Genomic DNA, 21069 nt, shown 5'->3' with positions numbered 1-21069 from the left:
CGACCCCCGAACTCATCGGACTCAGTCCGGAATCAACCAACCAGCAGATAAAATAAATTGAATGAGCGATATATATTTAAATCTGGAAATAGGGTTTGGAAAATACTTACAGCGCTATACGGTAATTTTAGAAAACACCCGGTGTTGCAAACGGCGGAGAAAAAGCAACGTTACAGTGAAAAATCATTGTGGTCGTGGTTGTGCAATACCCACTTTTGAACGGGGACAAACCAGGCTTGGGATCGATAGGGAATGGTTTAGGGATGATTGTAAAGCTACTGGAAGTGGTGGTTGGCCGTGGGTGGCGGCGAAAACGCCGGAGAGAGGCCGGATTTTTCAAAAAGGAAAGCTAGCTTGTGGGAGCTGTTCCGGTGGTCGTTGGAGGCCGAAAATAGGTGGGTTAGGACGGCAAGGGACCGGTGATGAAGTGGTGAGGAAATGGTGGCCGGAGGTGGAGCGACGACGGCGGATCGAGCCAAAAACCGTGTTGGCTTTAAGGAGGTTTTCCGGCCAAACGGCCGGCCGGATGGGGCTGGGAATTGGTGGTGAGGTGCGCCGGAGGGAAGGGAGTCGACCGGTGGGGGTGGTGAGCCGCACGGCGGCCGGACGGCGGCGGGTCGAGGGAAGGAAGGAGCTCCGGCGTGGAGAGGAGGAGAGAGAAAGGGACGGGGTCGACGCGGAAAAGGAGAAGAAAAAAAAAAGAAAAGAAAGGAAAAAGAGAAAAAGAAAGAAAAAGAAAGAAGAAAAAAGAGAAAAAGGAAAAAGAAAAAGGTAAAAGGGAAAAGAAGAGTAAGAAAAGAAGATGAGGTCTAATCCTCATTCCGGGAAAACAAAACTAAACCGCCGCAACGAGATTAAAAATCGTAAACAACTAAAAGAAATAAAACATAACATCAATTAAATTAAAAACAAATTTTAAAACGCAATAAATTAAAATAAATAAAATAATATATTAATTAAAATAAAACAACCCTTCAGCGAAAATACAAGCGAAAGCGGGTCATCACATCCTCCCCCCCTTAAAAAGCAAATTTCGTCCTCGAAATTTACAAGATCAACCACCAACTTAAAGAAGCCTCATAAAAACACACAAACCATCTGTGACCAAGATTAAGATACATACCTTCATCCTTCAAACAAGTACGGGTACTGCTCCCTCATGTCCGCTGCTCGCTCCCAAGAGAAGTCTTGTGCTAACGGATCTCCCCAAGCCACTTTAACCAAAGGTATCGTCTTGGACCTCAACTGTTGCTCCTTCCAATCCATGATCTGCGACGGAACAACTTCATAAGTGAGATCTGGTTGCAACTGAATACCTTCTGGGTCGACGAAGCGTGGCTCTTGCTGTCCAAAGCTCTTCTTTAGGGATGATACGTGGAAGACATCATGAACATCCCCAAAGTATTCTGGCAAAGCAACTCTATAGGCGACGGACCCTACCTTCTCCAGAATCTAAAAAGGGCCGACATACCTCGGATCCAACTTCCTCTTCTTACCAAAACGCTTAACACCTCTCATGGGAGAGACTTTAAGGTAAACCAATCACCAACTTCAAAAGATAACTCTCCCCTCCTGGTATCAGCGTAACTTTTCTGGCGACTCTGAGCTGCCGCCATTTTATCTCTGATGATCCGGACTTGGCTTTGCATTTCTTGAATTATTTCGGGTCCAATTATCCTACTCTCCCCGACTTCATCCCAACACAAGGGCGACCTGCACTTTCTCCCATAAAGAGCTTCATAGGGAGCCATCTGAATGGGCGCATGGAAGCTGTTATTATATGCAAACTCGATGAGCGGCAAATGGTTTTCCCAACTCCCTTGAAATTCCATGACACATGCTCGCAACATGTCTTCAAGGGTCTGAATGGTGCGCTCTGACTGGCCGTCTGTCTGCGGGTGATATGCAGTACTGAACTTCAACTTAGTACCCAAAGTTGCCTGCAAACTCTTCCAGAACTGCGACGTGAACCTCGAGTCTCGATCCGACACTATACTCTTTGGTATGCCGTGTAGCCATACTATCTCCTTGACATACAAGCGGGTCAACTTACCCAAAGAGTCGGTGTTATTAACAGGCAAAAAATGAGCACTCTTCGTTAATCGGTCAACAATCACCCAAACAGAATTTTTCCCACTAGGCGTTCTCGGCAAACCCACTACAAAGTCCATCGTGATGTCATCCCATTTCCACTCAAAAATAGGGAGGGGTTGGAGCATACCTGCAGGTCTTTGATGCTCGGCCTTCACTTGACGGCATATGTGGCATTTCTTAACATACAAGACAATATCCTTCTTCATTCCATCCCACCAGTAATTTTTCTTCAAGTCCCGGTACATCTTTGTACTGCCGGGATGAACTGAATAAGGGGCCACATGAGCTTCCGCCATGATCCGCTCCTTGAATTCTGAGTCTTTAGGGACCACTCTGCGATCTCGGAACCGAAGTATCCCATCGTTATCCATGCTATAATGCAACGGCCCTCGAGATTTTCTGACTCTTTTCCTGATGTTCAGCAGCTTCGGATCCTTCCTTTGGAAAGTTTTCAATTCTTCAAAATCAGTTACCCGAATATCAAGAACTGAAGATAAAATCTCTTCTTGTTGTGAACTCTCTATAAGGAGCCTTCTCATCCCACAAAGCAACGAATTCAATTCAGACGGCTCGGCTTCATCCTCCAAGTGTGACTTCCGACTCAAAGCATCAGCAACTATATTAGCCTTCCCCGGATGGTACTTGATCTCACACTGATAGTCACTGATTAGCTCCAGCCATCTTCTCTGCCTCATATTCAGATTTTTCTGGGAAAACAAATGCTTCAAGCTCTTGTGATTAGTAAATACCTCGCAAGCTTCCCCATACAAGAAGTGCCGCCAGATCTTGAGAGCAAAAACAATCGCAGCCAATTCTAAATCATGCGTCGGATAATTCTTCTCATGGTTCTTTAGCTGACGAGATGCATAGGCAACAACCCGTCCTTCCTGCATAAGGACACAACCCAAACCAAACTTAGACGCATGACTGAAGACTACGAATGGCTTATGCGGTTCTGGGAGCGCTAACACTGGTGCCGTCGTCAACCTGTTCTTTAATTCTTGGAAACTTCTCTCACACTTATCTGACCAAACAAATTTTGTATTCTTCCGAATCAAAGCGGTCAGAGGTCCAGATAGGCGAGCAAATCCCTCTACAAATCTTCGGTAGTACCCGGCCAGCCCCAAGAAACTCTGGATCTCATGCACTGTAGTCGGGCGCTGCCATGACAAAATGGCTTCTACCTTACTAGGATCCACAGCCACTCCGTCTCAGGAAATTACATGCCCAAGAAATTTAACTTCTTCCAACCAAAATTCACACTTGCTGAACTTGGCGTACAACTGGTGTTCTCTCAATTTCCCGAGTACCAGACGAAGATGATACACATGCTCTTCAACATCTCGGGAATAAATCAAAATATCATCAATAAATACTACCACAAAGAAATCCAGATAAGGTCGAAACACTCGATTCATTAAATCCATGAAAGCAGCCGGGGCGTTAGCTAACCCAAACGGCATCACCTTAAATTCATCATGTCCGTACCTCGACCTGAAGGCAGTTTTAGGCACATCCTTGTCTCTGATCCTCAGCTGGTAGTATCCCAACCTCAAATCAATTTTAGAGAACATAGCTGCTCCTTGAAGCTGATCAAATAAATCATCTATCCGCGGGAGAGGATATTTATTTTTGATGGTCACCTTGTTCAATTCTCGATAATCAATGCACATACGGAGGGTTCCATCTTTCTTTTTAACAAATAGAACTGGTGCACCCCACGGTGACGTACTAGGCTGAATAAATCCCTTCTCTACCAGCTCTTGCAACTGAGTCTTCAACTCTTTTAATTTAGCCGGTGCCATGCGATAAGGAGCTTTATGCACAGGAGCCGCTCCAGATTCCAAGTCTATAACAAACTCCATTTCCCGAACAGGGGGTAGTCCGGGCAAGTCATCCACAAACACATCGGGGAATTCTTCCACAACTGGAATGTCTGCCAACGACTTCTTCTCAGACGGCGTGGACACCATCTGAACCAAGAATGCATCCGCTCCCCATGCAATCTCTCTTCTTGCTTGAATCGCCGATATAATTATCGGCTTTTCTTTTAATTTACTCCCCGCAAATTCCAGACAATCACCATCTGGAAGCTGAAAGCTAATTATCCGACTTCTGCAATTAATACTAGCAGAATATCGGTATAGCCACTCCATTCTGAGGATGATATCAAAACCCAACAGCTTGAATACCACCAAATCAGCATCCAAGAACCTTCCCTCAAAATTTAACGGGCATCCCAAAGCAACCTTGGAACACCACACCATTTCACCATCGGGTAGAGCCACTACCATAGCCTTCGGCAACGGTTCCTTGACCAAATTACACACCCGCGCAAACGTGGAAGATACAAATGACTGCGACGCACCGGAATCAAACAAAGTACAAGCATAAAACTCATACAAACGGACTCATCCTGAACCAAACACATCAACCCATAAAATTCAAAAAGCAAAGAAGAAACCAAATACACCAAAAATTAAATCCAACTTAAAATTAAATTAATCCATACCTGTGATTACTCCAGCATCATGGGTTGCTGGCGCCTCATCATCCACCTCTCCGGGTGTGACAGCATAAACCCGGGCTTGCACTGTTTGTCTCGGATTTGTTCTTCCACCGCGTCTACCTCCACGGCTTCCTTGAACTGTTCTTAGACATTCTCGGGCAAAGTGACCCTGCTGGCCACAATTATAACATCGAGCCCCACCAGAAGGGCACTCACCCACATGGGCTCTATTACAAACTCTGCAAACAGGCACACGTCCTCCCATGCGAACACTTGAGGATGCTTGAGGTCGAGTCCCGGTCCACTGAACAAATTTCTGAGGAGAACCCGAGCTGCTTCCTTCACCGAAAAAACTCCGCCTCTTATGCCCTGGAGGGGAGCCCATACTCAAATTATTTTCTCGTTCCACCAGGGTGGCCACATCCACTAATTCCTGAAAAGTGGATATCCGATGGCTGACCACCATACGGCGTATATCAGGGCGTAGTCCCTCCTGAAAACGATCAGCTCGCATCTCCTCTGTGGCGATAAGGTGAAGAGCAAATCGCCCAAGTTCTATGAATCTCCGGGCGTACTGTTCCACTATCGCGCCCCCTTGGACCAAATCTGAGAACTCTCTCGCCTTTTGCTTCCTTACCGATGCGGGAAAGAAGCGGTCATTAAATTCCTTCTTGAAGCGCGGCCAAGTCACCACAGCGAAAGATCCCAATTCTGATTCCAGCATCACCCTCTTGGTATCCCACCAATCAGAAGCGGTACCTTGCAAGAGATAGCTGGCGTAGAGTACCTGTTGCGCCTCGGTGCATCCACACACCTCAAATGTTCTCTCTAGGTCTTTGATCCATTTTCCAGCTTGAAGTGGATCCTCTTCTCCAGTGAAGTGTGGAGTCCTATGCGCCAGGAAGCGCTCATAGGTGCACCCGGCTTGCACCATGCTACTGGACCCTCCCGGGTACATCCAAGGCCCTCCCTGATATGGCCAAGGACCTACTGGTTGCGGCCAAAATCCTTCTTGTTGCGGACAAGGCCCTCCTTGTGGCGGCCAGGGACCCCTTTGTTGTGGCCAAGTTCCCCATGGTTGTGGCCAAGGCCCTGTCTGTTGTGGCCTATAACTTTGCTGCATAAACTCTGTCATCTGCCATATGGCTTGGGCTATGGAGTCATCTCTTGATGTATTGTCTCGTGGCTCCTGAGTAGATTTCTTTGGCCTTCCCATTTTCCTGCCACCACAACCTTTGACCCCCTTTCAGAAAACAAAAACAAATAAAACCAACAAAAACAAAACCAACACCACACACAAAACAAAAGAAACCAACTTGCAAAAACATAACTACATAAATAAAAACAAACAAACAAACTCAAACAAATAAAACAACTGTACTTAACATAATTTTTAAAACACAACTTTAAAAGCATTATGGTACTACCTACGGGACATGTGGTTTTACCTAGAGCCAAACCGCTCTGAAACCACCTGTGACGCCCCCAAATCTCCATGCACGGACACGGAAAAATCGAGACGTCCGGATGATGACATCACGGGTCATCACCCTATCGACGTGTGCCAAGTGTGTGTATAAGCGACGAATGTGCACCAGAAATACGCAGCGAAAAGCAAGTCAATAACTAAGTACTAAAATTTTTCTTGTTTAATACAAAGCTATTCAAAACATATATAAATAAATATTACAAAACACGAATATAATATAATATCAAATACAAAGCATAACATCAGCAACCCGGCGGAGCCGCATCTTCAGGCTCAGCCTCCTCCTCCTCATCCTCGAACTCTGCACCAAAAGCTACAGAACCAAAAATGGTACCGCAGGTAAGTAAAACCCAAACACCACCAGATAAAAACACATAGAACTCAAGCAACATGGATGCAAGAAAAGCCAATGCACATGTCCCGCAAAACCCCATTTTTACCACGCACGCCAAAAACCCATTTGGCCCATAAAAACATATCCTCAAAACCAAGCCTAGCCATTATCCCAGATAATGGTCCAAACCACCATTTTCCCAGAAAATGGATCAAAAGCCTCAAAACCAAAACTCGCCATTTTCCCAGAAAATGTCCCACATCCGAAAACCATGAAAAAACAATCCGGTTTTGCATGCACCATGATCTCCCTAGGGATCACCCGCACACCCTGGCTCTGTGCCACACCGCAAGTAACGACTACGCATGTGACACCTAAACGAGCGATACCCAGACTCGCGCCCAGCGCGTACCTGGCCAGGCCATCGTCTAGCCCTCGCCAGCAAAGGGTCACGGAGTCGGTGAGTAGAGCGATGCCCAGACTCGCGCCCAGCGCATACCTGGCCAAGCCATCCTCTAGCCCCGCTCCCGTCGTCGCCCAGCGACGACTCAGGGGACGTCACTCAGTATTATCCACTCCCAAGTGACCCAAGGAGCTCCACCGAGATAATAACCCATCCCGGCTTGGGCTCATGAGACACACGCACCCGAAAACCCATTCACGCCAACAAAACAGGATTTCTCAAATAAAATAAAATACACGTGCATGCACCATGCAAATGCAATTATCAATGCACAAAACAAACAACCAACCATAATACAATAAATCAAGCAACTCCGTCCTCCATCCATCCGACCCTCGAACTCCTCGGACTCAGTCCGGAATCAACCAACCAGCAGATAAAATAAATTGAATGAGCGATATATATTTAAATCTAAAAATAGGGTTTGGAAAATACTTACAGCGCTATACGGTAATTTTAGAAAACATCCGGCGTTGCAAACGGCGGAGAAAAAGCAACGTTACTGTGAAAAATCACTGTGGCCGTGGTTGTGCAATACCCACTTTTGAACGGGGACAAACCAGGGCTTGGGATCGATTGGGAATGGTCTAGGGATGATTGTGAAGCTATTGGAAGTGGTGGTTGGCCGTGGGTGGCGGCGAAAACGCCGGATAGAGGCCGGATTTTCCAAAAAGGAAAGCTAGCTCGTGGGAGCTGTTCCGGTGGTCGTTGGAGGCCGAAAATAGGTGGGTTAGGACGGCAAGGGACCGGTGATGAAGTGGTGAAGAAATGGTGGCCGGAGGTGGAGCGACGGCGGCGGATCGAGCCAAAAACCTTGTAGGCTTTAAGGAGCTTTTCCGGCCAAACGGTTGGCCGGATGGGGCTGGGAATTGGTGGTGAGGTGCGCCGGAGGGAGGGGAGTCGACCGGTGGGGGCGGTGAGCCGCACGGCGGCGGGTCGAGGGCAGGAAGGAGTTCCGGCGTGAAGAGGAGGAGAGAGAGAGAGGGACGGGGTCGACGCGGAAAAGGAGAAGAAAAAAAAAAGAAAAGAAAGGAAAAAGAGAAAAAGAAAGAAAAAGAAAGAAGAAAAAAGAGAAAAAGAAAAAAGAAAAAGGAAAAAGGGAAAAGAAGAGTAGGAAAAGAAGATGAGGTCTAATCCTCATTCTGGGAAAACAAAATTAACCGCCGCAACGAGATTAAAAACCGTAAACAACTAAAAGAAATAAAACACAACATCAATTAAATTAAAAATAAATTTTAAAACGTAATAAATTAAAATAAATAAACTAATATATTAATTAAAATAAAACAACCCTTCAGCAAAAATACAAGCGAAAGCGGGTCATCACAAAGGCTGTTAATTCCAAGGAAGAGGATAGTTCATGGGGTGGCCAAGAAACAGATGATTTGCAACAGTTGATGAGGCTTCACCCGGGGTGGAAGTTGTCTTTTGCTTACAGGTCTGCTAATGGGGCTGCTCATAGTGCAGCAGGGGTAGCCATTAGGGAGTCCAGCGAGAGGGTGTGGGTAGAAGGTGGACCCTTTGGTGGTCTTGAATTCTGTTTTGAGTAATGTATCACGTATTGTTGCATGTTGAGCATGTTGATCAATGAATGCAGTCTTGTTTTCAAAAAATAAAAAAAGAACGACAAATAGACTGAAAAGCTAAAACTTAAAACTTAAAAAGGTTAAAAGTTAAAATTCCAAAAGTAAGACTAAAGCCTAGGCCCCAAAAGGGTAAAAGGTTCAATTGGTTTAGTCAAAGAACCGGCTGATACAACTATTAAGCAGACTGATTCCTACCGATTATTGCATTAAATCGGCCAAATCATTAGCAAGGACATAGTTGAAAACAACAAATAAACTGAAAAGCTAAAACTTAAAACTAAAAACTTAAAAAAGTTAAAAGTTAAAATTCCAAAAATAAGGCTAAAGCCTAGGCTCCAAAGGGTAAAAGGCTCATGCTCCACTTTTAGGCTTAATTTAATTATCAATAACAAATTACATTATCTTATTTTATTTAATTTAATTATTATAAATTTTTTTAAAATTTTTATTTAAAATATAATAAATAATTCAATTTTTTTAAATATTAAAATAAAATTGATATTAAAAAATTATATTATAATAATATTTTATTCAACTTTTAACAAAACATTTAATCTTATTTGACTGTGTAATCAAATAAGACCTTAATCTTTTTCAGTTTTCACTTTTTGACTCTTGAAGACCTAGTGTCATTGAGCCTTGAGAACATAGTATTTGTAATTTCGATCTTGTGCTTTTCTCTTCCAATCTCTTATCCGATAGAGAAATGATAATTACAGTCGTGAATGTGTAAGTATTATATAATTATTTTGAAAAAAATGAATAAATATATAACTTGTATAAAAGAAAATTAATTTTTTAATAATAGACCTTATTTTTTTTCAAACAACTACAGGATACTTATATATTTTACGACTATATATAATATTATTAATAATTTATAATTTTTTGGACAGTCAAGATAGTTTTATATGATTTTTTTTGGATTTTTGCATTAGATTATTAATCGTGCCTATGATTCAAGATGCTTATTCTGTTTGTTTTGTTCTTCAACTCTCAGATTATTATTTTATTTTATTTTTTATTTTTTAATTATATTACAAGACTTGATGAGGAGGGATTCTTGCAATGTTTTGAATACCGTACTGGATGTCGTACTAGTTAAGGCCCTGGAATGAAATATTTCGATATCGGTATCGTTTCGGGATAGTCAATATATAAATAAATTATATATATAAATATATATATAAATTATATTTTAAAATAATAGTATATATATAAATAAATTATACATGAATACGTATGTATATATAAATTATAAATAGTATGATATGAATTGAGGGTCAAAAAATGAGATTATAGTTTAAAAAATTAAAAACAAAAAAGATAAAAGGTTGAAATACCGGCCAATATAGCCAGTATTTCAATTGGTACAAAACAGGTATTATATCTGCATTAGCCTAATGACTGGTATGGAATGTATTGACAATATCAACCGGTACGGTATGATACTAACAATACAGGACTCTCGTCCTCCGCACTTTCCTTGCGGCTATAAAATACTAAAATTTAACATTGTAAATTGTGTAAAGTCAGAAAGTACTCAACAACTTAACATCTGTGTCTCACAAAATGGAGATGCTTATGGGCCTACGGAAGCTACACTAGATTTATTTATGCCTTACCGAGAAAGTTGCCTATTTCTAATTTTTTTTTTTTTTTTTACACTAACTATTGTTATAAGAGACAAAGGCAAAAAAGTTAAGAATCTACGATAAAAAATATGAAAAAGTTACCATGCCTAATTCTTACCGTTCCTTTTAATCGTTAAGTGAAGAATTTTTTTATTTAATAATTAAAAAATAATTTTTAATACATTGATGTATTTTTATATTTTTTAAAAATATTTAAAAATTAAAAAAAAATTAAATAAAAAATTATTTTTACACTAATAATCACTTGCAGCGGACGCTAACTTTACTCAAAACATATTAGTAAAATAGTTAAAAAAAGATAGTAAAAAATTATAAACATATTATTATAAATGCAAAAGCCTCCGTGATTTGATTATTTTCTCATATATAGTTAAAAAAGAGCAAAGTGCAAAAACCCTGCCCTTAATTATTACAGTTTAATATTATATTAAGTATTTGGAAATTTTATATACATTCAAATATATAAAAACGTGAAGAATCACTACTGAATATTTTGTTCTTTTAGGTATAATGGAATCCAGCATGGGAACATGCTACAACATTGGACCATTTAAAGAAAAATTTCAAATATAATTATTGTGGAAAACAAGTGGAATATTATTATACCCACGTCTCCTCTTCGGATAGCATTGCGGGGAAATCAAAGTTGGTGAATTAGTCTTCCTTTCGTGGTTGTGTTTAGTCAGTTACGTTTTCTCCTTGTTTTTAAGCAGATTACACAATGGCTAATGAAGAGAAATTTCTAACGGAAGGTCTAGAGGATCAGTGGAGAAATTTCAGGTTGATAGAGGAAGAAGAGGAGGTACTTGTAGTCGAGAATAGCTAGAACGAGGAAATTAAACATAAGGGAGAAAAAAGCCTGATAGGTAAGATCTGCTCTGACCGAGTGGTGGGGAAGGAACTGATTAGTAACACAATGGCAAAGATATGGAGGATTAGCTGCAAGGCCACTTTCAAAGAAGTAGAAGATAACATCTTTATCATTATGTTCGGGACCCATGCAGATATGTACAGGATCCTTGAGGGAAAACCTTGGACTTTTGACAATGCTTTGTTCCTAATAATGCCTTATGACAGAATTATGAGGCTAGCAAAAATGGGCTTCGACCGGGAAGTTTTCTGGATGCAAATTTACAACTTGCCATTGGGCTGCATGTCGTCGGAGCGGGGATACCAGATTGGAAATTCGGTAGGAAGGGTTATTGAAGTCGATACAGAAGACGATGGCACAGGCTGGGGGAGGTGTCTACAGGTGAAGGTGGAGCTGCTCCTGCACAAGCCCATCCCTAGGGGCTGCTTCATATACGTCGAGAAGTCAAAACAGTGGGTGTATTTTCGGTACAAAAAATTACCCAAAATATGTTTTCATTGTGGTTGGTTACTCCACAAAGAGCAAGGTTGTCTAGCCTTTCGAGGGGACCGAGAAAAAGAGGGAGCAGCTGGAACCCAATTCAGGATGTGGTTAAGGGTTGTAAGTAACGTCATGCGAGGGACTTTCCCATCTAGAAATGGGATCGGAGAAGGAGGTAAACTCACAACGAAGGGTGATGGCCAGGCAGGGACAAATTCGACTAAAAATAGTGTGGGAAAAGGGCGGAGGGAAAACGATTGGGACATGGGACAACCAGCTCTCTCGATATCCCAAACATAGAACCAAACGGTTGGCAAAAGAGGAGAAAAGATAGCTGCAGACTACAAAGTACAAAGTCACATGGATTCAAAGGAGGGGATGGAAGCGAATGCAACAGTACACCTATCGGACCTAGGGGAGAAAGAAGCACCAAAAAATTTGAGGGAAGACTTATGGCGGGAATCTAATTTGGTTTTCCAAAACCAATGAGGCTTATGGGCTTAATGAAGTGAATGGGTTGAAGAAAGCAACCAAAATTTGTACATCACAGCAGGGGCCTAACGGCCCGAATCCAAGCTCCCCAACGGTCAATGCTTTTGATTTAGAGGGAAAAGAGATGCTATTTTCAGCTCAGCTTCAATCAAAGCGGGGAGATGGTCACAGATGGAAACGCCAAGCTTGAATCCTGAGGAAACCTCCTCCCCTTTCAATTACAACTCGTTCTAAACGTGACAAATGGTCTGTAGGGGTAAGCCTTGATAGCCTTACTCCTGTTAAAAAATTCAGAAAATCCATCTTGGGTGAAAAGAAAATTGAAAATGTTTCATCTTTGGTTTTTTCTTAGCTGTCGCCAGGTACAATGAGAATCCTAAGTTAGAACTGTCGGGGGCTTGGGAACCCCTGAACAGTTCAAACCCTTTGCCTGTTGGTAAAGGAAAAGAACCCTGATTTGGTTTTTATTATGGAGATCAAACTATCCTACAAAAAAGTTCAAAGGGTAGTAAAGAGGCTTAAGTATGATGGCTGCGTAATGGTGGAAGCAATAGGAAGGAGTGGAGAACTTATGCTCCTATGGAAACCGGAGGAGTTAGTGGATTTAGAAAATTACTCACAAAACCACATCAACGTGTTTGTAAATGATGAACAACACAATATGAAGTGGTTATTGTCTTGCTTCTATGGGCAACCAACAATGAATTTAAGAAAGCAGACTTGGGACTTACTGTTATCCTTCAAGCCTAAGGAAGGAGGATGGGGAATTATAGGAGATTTTAATGAGGTACTGTATAAGGAAGAGAAGAAGGGGGGGGATCCCAGAAGTGAAAGACAGATGGGTATATTCAGGCACATAATGGAAGAGGGAAACCTTTTTGACCTGGGATGGACAGGAAATAAATTCACTTGGTGTAACCATCATGAGGATGAGACCTTCACACAGGAGAGACTCGACAGAGCCATAGCCAATGCTTGGGGGAAAGAAAAGTACTCTGAATATTCAGTGGACACCTTACCAGCCATATGTTCTGATCACAACCCAATACTTCTTCAATGCAGTATTGAGAGGTGCTCAGTCCGCAGCTTTATGGCTTTTTTAAATACAAGGCAAGTTGGAATAAAGAGGAGGGATGCAGTGAAACAGTCTCTGAGGCATGGCAAAGCACAAATGAAAGGGGGAGAGGTCTAGAAAGGGTCATGAGCAAGTTGGAATTAACACAAAATGGGTTGAAAAAATGCAGCAAAAACTTGGAAAGGGAGAGAACGAAAGCCATCAGGGAAAAGATACAAGTCCTAAGTTTGCTATAGAGAAGAGAAGAAGCTGGCAATATCCAAGAACAAAAACAAATTCAAAAAAAGCTTGATTTTTTGTTGACCCAAGAAGACACAAGATGGAGACAAAGAGCCAAGAGACACTGGTTGACTGAGGGAGGCAGAAACACGAAGTATTATCATGCTTGTGTAAATCGAATAAAAAAAAAAAGAATACCATCAAAATGATTGTAGATATGGATGGTGTAGAGTTGAGTAAGAAGGCATACATAACCTCAGGTTTTAAAAGATATTTTGCATCAGTTTTCAAGTTTACACAGTCCAGCCCAGCCTGTATAAATTAGTGTATTCAAGAGATAGACTAGAGGGTTACAATTGAAATGCTAAACAAGCTAGAAAAGGAATTTACAGCAAAATAAGTTGAGAATGCAGTCAAGCAAATGTCCCCTTACAAATCCCCAGGGCCTGATGGTTTTTAGTGCAAGCTTTTAACAAGAACACTGGAAGATAGTGGGACAGGATGTTTCCCACTCTGTCTTGGAGTTCTTAAAATCAGAAAGGATGCCAAAGGATTTAAACCACACCCTCATTGCTTTAATCCCCAAAGTAAATTCACCCCTCTCAATTCATGATTTTCGACCAATCTCACTGTGTAATGTTATCTATAAGTTGATATCCAAAGTTTTGGCAAATTGAATGAAAAGTGTTTTAGACAAGGTGATCTCATGGAACCAGTGTGCTTTCATCCCCAAAAGATTTATAATTGACAATATAATGGTAGCTTATGAGCTACTACATACTATGCAATCAAAACATAAAGGAAGGGAGGGTCAGTGGCCATAAATTAGATATGTCTAAGGCTTATGATAAGGTTGAATGGGTTTTCTTAAAGGCTATGTTGCTTAAACTGGGTTTTGGAAAAAAATGGACTGACCTTTTGATGGCATGTGTTAAATGAGTTTCCTACTCTACTGTCATTAATGGGGAGCCAGGTGAGATCATCTTTCCCTTGAGAGGACTGAGACAAGGTGATCCCTTGTCACCTTATCTCTTCTTGATCTTTGTAGAAGGGCTTAGCTCACTGTTGTACAAGGCTGAATCAAGTGGAAACATCAAGGGGGTGGTAGTGACTAGAGGTGGACTGAGAATCAACCACCTTCTTTTTGCTGATTATTGCGTTATTTTTTGTAGAGCAAGGCTGGTGGAATGTTACCAGATTTATGAACTCTTGAACCTTTATGAGGAAGCATAGGGCCAAATCCTTAATAAAGAGAAAACTAGTGTCTTTTTAAGCTCTAACACCAAGATGGAGACTAAGGATTTCATATTGCAGCAAGTGAATGGCTCTAGGTGCAACAATTACAACAAATATCTTGGCCTTCCTACAGTGGTAGGAAGATCAAAATATGATACTTTCAAAAGCCTTAAGGAGAAGATTTGGAAGAGAATCAACAGTTGGAAAACCAAACTCCTATCTTCAGAAGGAAAGGAAGTGCTAATTAAGAGTGTGCTACAGGCAATTCCAGCCTATTCCATGAGTGTTTTCAAGATGCCAGTCTTGCTTTTAAAGGAAATTGAAGCACTCTTGGCCTGTTTCTGGTGGAGTCATGGAGGGGAGGGCAAAGGGATCCATTGGAAAACCTGGAAGTATTTGGGTGCAGCTAAAAATCAAGGGGTTTGGGGTTTAGGGACCTCTGCAGTTTCAATAGAACCCTACTAGCAAAACAAATATGGAGGATAATAAAAGATCCACACTCACTAGTCTCTCTTATCTTCAAGGAAAAATACTTTCCAAATTGTGATGTAATGGATGCAAAGTTGAAAAGAGCTCCTTCTTTCATCTGGAGGAGTCTCTGGTCAAGCTTGGGGCTACTAAAGGAGGGATTGGTTCGGAGGGTGGGCAATGGAAGTGGCATTAAAATCTAGAAGGATAAGTGGCTGCCAAGGCCAGTGACCTACCAGATTCAGACTCCTGTCAATACACTAGACTCAGAGACCAGGGCGGAGGCCTTGATAAATAAAGATAGTAGATCTTGGAAGGTAGATCTGGTGCAATCAGTTTTCAAGGAAGAGGAAGCCAAGCTTATTTGTTCCATACCAATCAGCAGGAGAGGGACAAGCGACCGAAGAATATGGGTTGGGTCAGACAGAGGTACCTACACAGTCAAGAGTGCTTATTTTCTAGAAACCAAACTGTCAAATAGGAGCTTAGGGGAACCCTCAACAGCTGGGAGTAAAAACTCAGAGTGGAGAGATCTATGGCAATTAGAAGTCCTAGGTAAGGTAAAAATTCTCATCTGGAAGTGTTTAAACAACATCCTTCCTACAAAAGACAAGTTATACAAAAAGAATATTGTTGAGAACTATCTCTGCCCAGTTTGTGGAAGAGAAAAAGAAACAATTGTGCATGCCTTATGGGTCTGTCCTGCGGTAGTAGACATTTAGGGAGGGGAGACAAGCACTTTCAGGAAATGGAGAAGAGTCTACCTTGATTTCCAATAGCTATGGGGAGAGATGATTAAGAAACTATCCCAGGAAAACATTGAATTGGCTGCTGTCATGTTATACCACATTTGGACCAGAACGAATGATTATACCTTTCAAAATCAACCCAAGAATCCAGCCTCAATTGTTGCATTGGCGCAGGTAGATTTAGCTACACTCAAGGAGATCAAACAAAGCAGTAAGAAGCCAAGAAAGAGGTCCCAGCCAGTTGTGGAAACCACCTGAGTGGCCTTTCTTCAAAGTAAACTCCGATGCAGCTTTTGACAAAGACAAAGAAAGTATGGGGATGGGGATCATATTGAGGGACTCTGAAGGGGGCTTACAAGCAAACTTGACTACTCCTGAAACCCATATTCTTTCGGCTTTTCAAGCTGAAGTGTCTACCCTACACAGAGCTATGGAACTTTGTAGTGAGTTAGGGCTGAATCAAGTTATAATTGAAGGGGATGCCAAAGTAGTAATAGACTCAGTCAACTCCAAGAATGAAGACAACTCGTGGCTTGTTCAGGAGATAGAGGACTTACAGCACCTTTTGGAGTTGCACCAGACCTGGAAACTCCTTTTTGTCCAAAGGTCTATAAACAATGCAGCACACATAGTAGCTAAGTTAGCTATCAAAGAAGTTAGGGAAAATGTATGGTTAGAAGATGGTCTAGTTGTGATAAAAAAAGGTTGTAATGAAAGGCAATACATGTATGACCTAAGTTTTTTTTATCAATGATATTAACCTTTCAAAAAAAAAAAAAAACAAGTGGAATATTTTGATTAAAGCAACATATTGCAAAAGTGCCTGGAAATGTTGTAGCACGAAAAAAAGCTCTAGAGGATAAAGAAATAGCTTCCCTTGGGCTTAGAAAAGGAGATGGTATTGTTCATATCACTGTAGAGGAAGATAATGAGAAAAATGAATGCAGAATGAAAAGGGAAAAGAATTGTTATTGCAAAATGAAAATAAGAAACACAAGAGTACTATGCATTTCCAATGGATTATATAAAATGTTTTTGTAAAATTTGAAGGAAATAGTTTAAAATAGCCCATTCAACAGATTATGTATTTTATCACTAACATCCAGTTTGTTATAGTACAACCTCTACATCTATAGGACATTGTGCATGCTTGTATAAATATATAATTCATTTTTCTCTATATTTTCTACTTTTTTCTTCACTTCAAGAAGTACTCTTTATTCATTTCTCTCTACTTTCTACTTTATAATTTATTTAAAATGAATAAATATATTAAAAAATATAATATTTAAAATGATATAAAAAAATAGATAAGTTGGTGTATAATATATTATAAAAGTCAGTATATAAAATAAAAATAAATAAATTTTGATGACATATTTTAAATGATAGGACAACGAAACCATTAAAAATGCTCTAAAAACCACTCATGAAAGTCCTATGAAATGTTGATAGTGAAGAACTCCTTTCAATGCCAAAAATTTATTATGGCATGCTGAAAGTGAAAATAGAGATAAAAGAAGTGCATGACAATCAAGTCTAGAAAGTATCAACTTTTTTTTACTATAATTGACAAGAGATGGGAAGGGCAATAACATCATCCACTTTTAGGGCTAAGTAAAAATCTGAAAATTTAACTCTAAATCTGGCTCTATTCTGACGTCGATAAAATGGAGTTGAAGTTGGAGTTGGATTTATCTATATATTTATCAAATATACTAGTATAGTTATATAACTTTAACTTATATAGTTAAATTCAATAATATACTAATATGAGTTAATTAGTATAAAATAATATACTTACACTATAATATAAATAGACTAACAATATAGTTTAGTATAAGTAAATATCATAGTATTACTACTATTCATAATCAAGTATAAAAAAAAGCTAGACACATAATAAGTTAGTAACACATAATATTGATTTACTAAAGTATAATAACATATAATTAGACACTAGAAATAAATCTAGTGTAAAAATAAGTTATAAATAAGTTAGATACTAATATAATATAATAACATGTAATATTATAGTACAACAACATGTAATAATTAGATACTAAAAATAATATGTAATACTATAGTATAATAATATGTAATCAGACACTGTAATATAAGTCTAGTATAAAAATAAGTCCATAAAAAATAGGTTTTGAGTCCCCTCTCTCTCTAAGAAAGATGGGGTGTTTTCACTCTAGTTCTTTGAACGTAGAGGTCTGCTCTCTTGGACTTTAGTTTGAGGAGCCCCATAGTTTGGTGGTCTCTGGTCCATTGCTTCTGGTTTTGACCATGGTAGAGGAGCTCTCTAGCCTCTATGAGGGTCTATGTCTCACTGAGGAGGAGAAACAAGAACTCCACATTCCGACAGAGGAAGTATTGATCTCCTTAGAAAAGAGTAAGAAGTGTGTGGTAGCTCTTGCCGTAGCAGATAAGGAGGTTAATAGAGGAGCCTTTTGTGCTACCATGAGCAAGGTCTAGAAAGTGGAGGGCCAAGTCCTCGAATTGGTTTTAACAAGTTTTTGGTTGAGTTCAAAAGTGTCCCAGAGAAGGCTAGGGTCCTTTTGGGATGCACATGGTCTTTTGACAAGGTCATAGTGTGCTTATTCGATTGTGAAGGTTGTTTGGCACCCAAAGACATCGCCTTTACCAAAGAACCATTCTGGTTAAAACTCCACGACCTCCACTTTCCAGGTATGAGTAAGACCACGGAGGAAAGTTTGGGTGCAACTATGGGTTCAGTCTTGTCGGTGGACATTGATGCTAGTGGGATGGCATGGGGAAGCTTCCTAAGGGTGAAAGTGTTACTTGATATCTCAAAACCTCTAGCACAAGGTCAGTTCATTAACATGGGGGAGCAACATTTCGGGATTCCTTTTAAATACGAACGTTTACCATTGTTCTGCTTTCACTATGGAGTCATCAAACACTCAAGTCCTACATATCCCAATTCCGCCTTGGGGGGTAACTTACGTGGAGGAGCTACCCCTCAATACTGCCCCTAGTTGTGAGTTAGATCCCAAACGAGAAACCATCAGTCTTATAGCAAGGAGGGGGGAGACTTTGAAAGCTCAGGACATTGGTGCCAAAACAAACTAGAGGATAGCAGGTGTGCATCATGTTGGGATGGGATATGGTGCAAAATATTTCTTTGCTGCAGCCTCTGAGCAAGCAGACATTGGCAGTCGTGACAACTACCAGCTGAGAGGACCTTTACATGGAAGGGGCAACAAGTCTGGCTCAAAAGTCCTTTCTGACTTTTCCCTTCAAGCAACTTCTGAAAGCCTTGAGACGTCCCCCCTGATTGCAGCTCATACAAAGGCTCCCTTTGGCTCCAAAATGGCCTAACTGAACAATTGCCCTTCCTTGGCTCTAGTAATCCTCGATACATATAGCACTATTAGAGTAGTTCCTCAGGCTAGTTCTCCTTTTTAGAACTCTCCTATTAAACCACTTCCGTCTAACAAAACAAGGAGTGGGCCTAGCTAGAAGAGAAGGGCTAGGGCGCTTGGGCCTAAAGCCCATCATGGTCCCTTAGATCTACCTATGCATGATGCTGATAAGCCCGGAGGGTGTCTAGAGCCCATCATGACCAGGAAGAAACAACAGACCTGCCAGTCCCCATGAAACACTTAGTATAAAACTATCGAGAACTTGAGAACCCTTGATCAGTTCGGGAACTTCACTTAATTGTGAAGGTTAAGGGTTAAGGGCCCGAAAGTAATATTCCTTAGTGAAACCAAATGTAAGAGAGAAAGGATTGAATCCATTCGCAATAAAATAGGCTTTGATCATAGTTTTGTTGTTAACTATATTGGGAGGAGTGGTGCCTGGCCTTTCTCTAGAAGAACGAGGTGGAAGCAATGTTGGACACCTATTCTAACAACCACATATCTCTTTCCATCCTCTCTTCAATTTTGGACAAGAGGCAGGCTGTAATAGGCTTTTATGGGCAACTAGTGGTTGCAAAAAGGAAGGAAAGTTGGGACATGCTTAGAGCAATCCATTCTTGTATCCATAACCCTTGGTTGTGCATGTGGGATTTCTATAAAATTATCGTTTAGGAAGAACACTTTAGCTCCAACGTAAGACCCTTCCAGCAGATGGAGGACTTTAGGTTAGCCTTAATGGATTGTGGTCTTCTGGACATTGGTTACATAGGGTCCAAGTTTACTTGGTGTAACAAGAGAGAGGGTTTGGACTTTACCAAAGTCAGGCTAGACAGAACCCTTGTCAATAATGAGTAGTTTCACCTATTTGGAAACAACCAAACTTATGTTCTCCCAATCTAAAGCTCAAATCACAATCCCCTATTCACCCAGTGCTCGAATTATGCTCGAACAGTTGCCCCCAAATAGAAAGTGTTTAGATATGAAGCTACATGGAGCAAGAGAGAGGGTTGTGTCGAGATTATTCAGATAGCCTCGATGCAAGGCCTTTTCTTTAGTTCTAAGGTAGCTAACACTCCAGAAGGTCTAAATATCTATAAAGATAAGCTAAAGGTTTGAAGCAAGGAGGCCTTTAGAAACCAGAGAAGACTCCTCACTTAGAAGAGACAAAGGCTAAGGTTATTGCAAAACTCCAATACTGGTCAATTAATGACCAGATCAACTCTTTACAGAGAGAAGTGGATAAGTACCTTGAGGAAGAAGAGTTGAAATGACAGCAAAGGGCCAAACAGAAGTGGCTTAAGGAGGAGGATTGGAATACCAAATTTTTTCACAAGTGTGCATCCCATAGAAGATAGGTGAACTCAATTAAAAGTATTACCAGTGAGAATGGAGCTCTAGCCTCGAGCCAAGAAGATATTGTCAAGACTTTCCAATCTTACTACCAAAGCCTGTTTTCCACCTCTAATCCAACAAGTATGGTTGTTGTCTTCAACTCTTTCCAACCTTTAGTCAATAAAGATATGAACTACTTCCTTACCAAAGAATACACCATAGAGGAAGTGGAGAAAACCATAAAAGAAATGAACCCGCTAGGCTCACCTAGCACAAATGGCTTCCCAGCTATGCTTTATCACCATCACTAGGCCACTACTGAGAAGGAGGTAACTGGAGCAATCATTGAGCTACTGAACACTAGGAAGGGTCTCCATGAACTCAACCAAACCTTCATCTCACTGATTCCTAAAAAGAAATCCCCTCAAGCTATCACAAACTATAGACCTATTAGTCTATGAAAAGTTTTCTATAAGATCATTACCAAAGCACTTACTAATAGACTAAAGCCTATTCTATCCAGCCTAGTCTCCACTACATAGAGTGCATTCGTTCCAGGGAGGTTGATCTCTGACAATGTGGTTGTTGCCTATGAACTTTTACACTCAATGCAAAACAAACTAAA

At 40.7% G+C, this 21069-nt stretch overlaps 1 pseudogene; it reads right to left on the bottom strand.

The window, feature by feature from the left end:
• The window catches only part of LOC122282263, a 59148-nt pseudogene extending 54931 nt beyond the window's left edge, over positions 1-4217 (bottom strand).
• Between the last annotated feature and the right edge of the window lie 16852 nt (positions 4218-21069).

This window comes from Carya illinoinensis, chromosome 11 (genome assembly GCF_018687715.1).
Source record: "Carya illinoinensis cultivar Pawnee chromosome 11, C.illinoinensisPawnee_v1, whole genome shotgun sequence".
Taxonomy (NCBI): Eukaryota; Viridiplantae; Streptophyta; class Magnoliopsida; order Fagales; family Juglandaceae; genus Carya; species Carya illinoinensis.
Note: the sequence above shows the minus strand (reverse complement) of the source record. Positions and strands in the feature narration are given on the sequence as shown.